Raw genomic sequence first — 7,149 nt, forward strand, 5'->3', positions numbered from 1 at the left:
ATATATTTGAAAAGCCATTTAATGTGACCAAATTAAGTTTTTAAGTTTTAGTATTTTTAAAATTGCAAAAAAGAAACAATAATTATATAACCTTTTACATTTTCATGTTGAGAGTAATGTAAAAGATATATATTAGTAAATTTATTTTAAAATTATATTTAAAAAAATTGATTATAGATTAAATGCAAAGCTCAACTTTTGGCCTAGGGTTCTTCAGATTTGTTTTCAACTTTGAATAATTTTTTTTTTAAAATTATTGTAGTATTAATTACCTTCGTTAATTAATGATCATTCTAGTGTATTGATAAACAATTGGGCTATTGATTGTCAAAAGATAAAAATGACAAAAAAAAAAGGTGAACCCAACATTTGCAAAGGGTTTTATTATTTTTTTAAAAAATAAAAATAAAATCCGATAAAACTCCATCGCCGATCAACGACGGTTAGGGTGTGGGGAAGATGATTGATTTTTTTATTAAAAAAAAAAAGTCAACGGATGAATAGTAGAGGTGAACTTGCATTTAAATCTTGAAAGCCCATAGCAGGTTCTCACCTGCTTTAGGCTTTCAGCATTTCAAAGGCCAGCATTTGGCCAAGGACACCTCCAAATGCTGAACCAAACACCTAAACGGGGCTGAAAGCCTCTTGGGAATGCTGAACCAAACGGGGTCATAGTGAAGTCTTGAATCTTTTCAAAAAGTGTGACTTAGTTTTTTCAGCAGTCTTTTCGGCTGAAATTATTTACGTGATAGATAGGAATTGCCCATATGAGTTATAACACCAGTAAATCCATAGAAGTGATGACCTATTTGACTATGCTTTCATAAAATTTTAGAGCTTAATCACGTTAATTGAGACGATTTAATTCATTTACATGTTGCATGTGAGTTTTTTATGCTATGAATAGAAGACTACCTTCGAAAGATATATTTATAATCTTTTGTTGGCCAAAATGAATATGATTCATGTGTTAAATATTGAAGCTAAGTTGCGAATTAGTATGAGCTCGAAAAAGCCTCTCCTCAACGGCACAGCTTTTTCCACCGCTATAACACTATTTCCTAACACTTTCATCGTTCACTTCTCTATATCCATTCTCTGCACTGCCTACTTTGTTTCCCTTATAATCAAATTACCAAAACCCAATTTGGTTGCAGGAATTTTCCTTTGGGGATTTTATGATTTCTTGTTGTTCGTGTGCTCCCCTTGCACACTTGGGTAAAGCGCATCCGAGTAAAAAAAAAACGAATCAATGCCACGAGGAGACTCGTTGGCAACTTCCTAGGATCAAAGGATCTGAAATAATTCACAAGTAGTATATGCTTTTACTGTTCCTGTCGTATCTGCCTATAATCTAGGTTTGCAAAATATGGATTCTTTATATTAGTTGCATGTTTCATATATATATGTTATGGACTCATCTATTAATTGCTGAATATCTAAAGACCTCTAATCTTGCTCGAAGTCGGGACTTCGAATGGATTTTTTCCTAATTAAACTTCATATAATGACACAATAGAAACGAACGCTCGAAGCATACATGCACAAAATGCATACAGTAATCTCCCGATTTTCTGTACTTTTAGAAAGAGGCAAACTAAAGCCTGAAGAACCTTAAAAACAACCACATCGTGAGGTACCTTCCAATCAATGATGAGATACGAACTCTGAGAATATAACTGAAGCCTGAAGAACCTTAAAAAAACCACCACATCATGCGGTACCTTCCAGTCAATGATGAGATACACTAACACTTTTGAAAACAACTAGATCCCCCATATAGCAGAAATATTCACATGATATAACTCTGAATAAGATTCTACATTTTCTATTATAGAGATCTTGAGCTAAAATATGCTTAAATGGAACTATGGTAATAGTAAAAAAAAATGTAATAAGGTAATAGAAAGATAGATTTTATTTAGGAAATGGATTGAAATGAAAATTTATTCTAAAATCTAGGTAATAGTGTAATTAAGAAAACTTGAGATTAGTAGAAATAACAAATTTGAGTTTATTATGGAAAGTTGAGCAACCAGATCGAATAAATGAAAAATTTATGAACTAGATTGAACATTCGGAAATAGTTTAAAGATCATATTAGACAAATAAAAGGTTCAAGGATTACATTGCACATTATGCTAAATTTTAGAGATTATAAATGTCATTTTTTCAAAAAGAAATTGAAAAACTTTGATTTATTTCTCTTGAGGCTCAGGAACTATCTCAGCAAAGAAGATATTAGAGTGTCAATCTTCTCTTGGTTGTTGTCATCGGGGATAGCATGAAACGTGCTTATTGGCACATTAGCTCGATCATCAATCCACGAAAATCGTTGCCTTAATACCTTTGGCATTTTAGGTTTGCTTGCTTTTTTCTGCTCAACTTGCACTTGGTCCCACAAGAAACAAACCATCTCCCTTCAATCTACAAGGTAAGAGAGTTCCTTGTCAGCATTTGATGACCATGCAATAGAAGAGGCGATCTACATCGGCAATAAAATATTTCCTGTTCAAATATCAATTGAAACAGGAAATCTTGCAGCGAAATCATTTAACTCTCTAAGACACCAGTAATGCTCACAATTCTCAGCGGGGATAGCCATGACAAGCTCCACCATGAGGACCGTCTATCTATTGTAATAATCATCATAGCTATTACTAAAAATATAACTGAAAGTTCAACAAGTAACCCTTTGTCCAACGAAATCCAAAATCTATAAACGATGGTAAAATTTTGCATCTTTTCCAATGACTCGACTATAGAATTGTACGCAAATTATGTAGGGCCATGCACAACTCTATTGCTTCAAGTTTTAGCTTTCGAATGCTATGACATTAATTGATTTTAGTGCGGAAGGCAGTATTCTTTATGTATATCGATAGTGCGAACAACCCTCTTATAGTGTGGACATGGGCCAGAAATATACCATGCGGCTACTCAGGAGTTTCGCCTTCTCTTTGGAGTACAAAATGCATCTTTGATTGTTCTCAACAACCTTATTTTTTCTAACTTTCTTCAATTGGAGATGACAAGTAGAACTTTCTTTTATGAAGTCATGATGGCAAGCCTTTCTTGCGTGATTGCATCTTGGAACCAGGCATAGTACCGTAGACTACGGCAAGCTCCGGTCTAGAATTCTCTCCTTCCTCGGTTATTTCTCTGCAGCATGTCTGTCAAAGACAATAAATGATGACTACAGTGACGTACCGCCTCCATCGTCATGGCGATGGCCGACCCTCCGAAACTTCGATACAAAAACGAACGAAAAGTCCACCATTGACCCCCCAACCCCAACAAAAAAAAATTAAATAAAATGACATTTTCCAAGTGACAATGTGTGATATCCCGAAATTTGGCCCATTTTCGAAATATATAAAATAGTTATTTTATCAATACATAGATAATTAATTTAATTTAAACCGATCACTCGTGAATTAACTAATTTTATTGAATGAGACCGTAAAAGGTTAAAATGCGAAAAATCGGAGAATTCAATTAAGGATCTACCACTCAACCATAAGAATCAAGAGGGGTTAGTACTACGCTATTATAAGTTAATTAGCGAACAACTATAAATCGATTCAATGGAAGTGCATAGTCGGTTCGAGGATGTTTCCGCACAATTACGATACTCGCGTCGAATGACGATAAACCGATTTTATATTGATCTTATATTCATGGTATATAATTGAACCCTCATAGTTACATAACAAGCGAGAATCATCCACAATTCATAGAGACACAAACGTAGATTAAAAATTATCGTCCATTTGTCAACCGCGTGAAAACTCCTAAAAACTACTCAATAGTTTAGATCATACTAAAGTCATAATTGATCAATTTTAATCATGAAATTTAATTTGATTTTAGATATCATACTTTCAAGAGTTTCAAGACTAATTTATTGGACATCGCCTTATTTATGTGTGAATTATCGGCAAGTTTAAAATTGTTCAAAAAAGAAATTTTTAGACAAAAATTGAAAGCCGGAAAAGGAAACCGGGGCAGTGGCAAAGTTGTGATTTATTGGCCAAAATCTTGAATTAAAAAAATAAAAATAAAAAAGAAAATCAAGGGGACATACGGCTTGATCAGGAGAATTTTGGAGAATAATCTGAGTGAAAAAATGATGATTTTTGGAGAAAATCTCAAAATATCTTCCCCTCTCTCTCTTTCCCTCTCTTTTCCCCCTCCCCACCCTCGCGCTTTCCCCCTCCTCTGTAGACCGGCCCCATCCCCTCCTCCTTCCTCTTCCCCCACTTCTTCTCCTTCTCCCTTTTTCTTCCTCCTTGCGCCACCTCCCATCACCATCTTAACCATCCGCCTACCGTCCACCCTCAACGAACCACCATCACCGCCACCTTGCCGCCCGTTCGACGACCGCCCGTCCGCCCACGTCCCTCGCACCGTCCGCTGTCGCCATCGCACCGCCAAGCCGCCACCTCCATCTCCACTGCCGAGCACCCTCTCCTCCCTTGGTGGTCGAAAGCCTTAAAGGGCTTTGCCGCCGCCACCAGGTCTCCAATCGAGTCACGAACGTCGCGCCCTTGACGTGGTCGCCGCAAGTCCGCCGCCACTGGAAAATCCGTCGGTTAACTCCTAATAAATTACGTTCAGAAGTAGGTTTAGTTTAAAGACAATGGCAGAGTGCGATTAGCTTAAGTAATTGCAGTTAGCCTAAATCGTAATTAGCATAATTAAGTGCGATCAGCTCAAGTTGCGCTCTGCATCAGTTTTGATGCTTCAATCCCCTTTCATATTGCCTTGATTTTCTATCTTGACGCGGCTCGTTGACTTTATATTTTATCAAGAGCTGAACACTCCTATATTCCTATATATAACCGCTTTTTTCCCGCGGATCGTTTGTTCAGAGAGCTCGCGATCGTGCCTGCCGGCCTATTCTTTCTTTTTCGTTTTCTTTCTTTTTTGTTATCAGTGCCATTGAGGTAAACAGAATCTGTTCCTGTTGTCTGTGATCTCTGGCTTTATTTCGTCTCTCTCGGTTTATGTCTGTTGCTGAACTGGCTGGAATCCAATCGTAAATTTTTTGCGCGTTTCAAGTTATGCACAATCCACTGTTATATTTGAAAGTGGCGTGGTTAGGAAACTGTACAACGAAATGCCTTGTTTGATAGTTATCTGCATATATTATGTCCGTGGTTTTATCAAGCCAATAAAATCTTACTTCTACTTGTTGCGACGATGTTTTATTTACTTAATTCTCAGAAATTTGTATCATGAAAGAAGGTGAATCCAAGAAGTTATGGGCCGCGTTCTTGACGTGCTTTTAATCTTGATGGTATTGCTGGTTTCAGAACACTTTCCGGTAGCGGATTAGCGGTGTGAGGCGTGTAATCTTTTGTGGGAAAGAGGCTATTGGCAACTGAGAAAGGCGGGACGTGAATATGGAGAATAAAGATTCGAGAAGTAGCAGCAACAGCAGCTATTACTATGATTCCCGCAGCTATGACTCCCGATTATTCCGAAGCTCATCTAAAATCCTCTTGAAATTTGGAACCATACCTGCACAATTGATCAAAATTTCTTGCTTTAAGAAAAGATTCCATCTAAATTTCAAGATCGATCCATCAATTGATTCTTTAAATCTTCCTGATATAATGAAATTACTTTTGGATCTAGCGTGTGATCTTGGGTGGAAACGAGGCCATTGGCAACTGAGAAGGGCGGGATGTGAATAGAGAAGAGCGGGGGCGTGGGATGGAGATAAAGAATCGAGAAGTGACAGCGGCTACTTGTACGATTCCCGCAGGAAGCTCATCTAGCCGCTCTTCATTCACATTCACCGAGGATTATGGTACTGCAGAATAGGCGATGATTACAACCCGCTACAACGGCTAGGCAAACTTCGCATAAGTGAACCTCGCTCGGAGAAATATCGATTCAATTACTTTCTTGAAGTGGTGATCTTATCGTGATCGGAACAGTGACACGATTTTATCATTGACATCTCATTTTTAATCCATATATCAAATGTGTATAAAAATAATAAGAATTGGAGCTGAGTAAGTTTTTAAAAAGCTCAAGGAAGAAACAGGAAGAAGAACTCGTCGAGACTTCCCGCTATCTTCCATATTCCTTGGTTGGACGAGAAGAAAGATGTTGGCCAGTTATCAAGGGGCGAGAGGCGTCCGGGCCTTGGGATGTTAAAATAAGGTGTGCAACTTGGCAGGGCACCTCACTGGAGAACTACCGCAGGCGGCTCTCGCCGGTGGCTTACCACCTTGGAAAGGAGAGAGGCCGGTAGGTTCAACATGAACTTTGGCTTGCTGAGCCCATGACCTCCTAACCAGTCCCAAGTTCAGATTTCAAACTGTTCAGATACCCAAAGCAAAAGAGAGAAAAAAAAATATCAACACTTTCCTTTTGCTTTACGGATCTCACTTGAAGCTGAATGCAAAGAGAAATCTCTGTGAAGTTTGTTTTGGCCGAAAAGAACAACACTACTGAGAGTAACAGCCAAAGGACACAACATCCAACTTACAGTTATTGTCAAAACACTACGAAGTTTCATAAAGACCACATTGTTTTCACTATGGAAGATCGTAGATTTTGAATTTCACACAAAGAAACCAGAACTTCACTCCTCCCAATTAGACAAGAACCTCTACCACATAGCCCCACATTCTGACGACTCACAGCATTGACCAGTCACAGTAAAAAGACACCGAATACCAATTTGCTCACCCCTACTCGTGACTCACCTCACTTTCGAAAGACGAAAAACAGAAAAGCAAAAGATACAAAAGATAAAGAGAGAGAATTGAGAGGTAAGGGTAAGAAAAGCCTCTTATTTTCACTCCTCAAAAGTCGTTCTCTCGAAAAGTCAGTTTGTGAGCGGCAAGAACTCTTACTGCTTTAATGATCACTTTACCCCAACATCCTGGTGCTCCTCACGCGGAGTCAGGGGATTATCGCCCAGATGGCGGAGGTAATTTAGCTCGGATGCCATTCCACGAAGAAATCGAAAACGAAACCAACTTAGATCGAACCATTGAAGGAGAGTGAGTAACAGGGAGTGGAAGAGAAAGAGAGAGAAGGGCGGGCGTGTAAAAAGGTTACCTTAGGATCAGCAGTGAACTAGAATCAGAACCCTAGAACTTTGTCTTGCAAAGCCTGTATTTCAAT

Source organism: Eucalyptus grandis, chromosome 4 (genome assembly GCF_016545825.1).
Source record: "Eucalyptus grandis isolate ANBG69807.140 chromosome 4, ASM1654582v1, whole genome shotgun sequence".
Taxonomy (NCBI): Eukaryota; Viridiplantae; Streptophyta; class Magnoliopsida; order Myrtales; family Myrtaceae; genus Eucalyptus; species Eucalyptus grandis.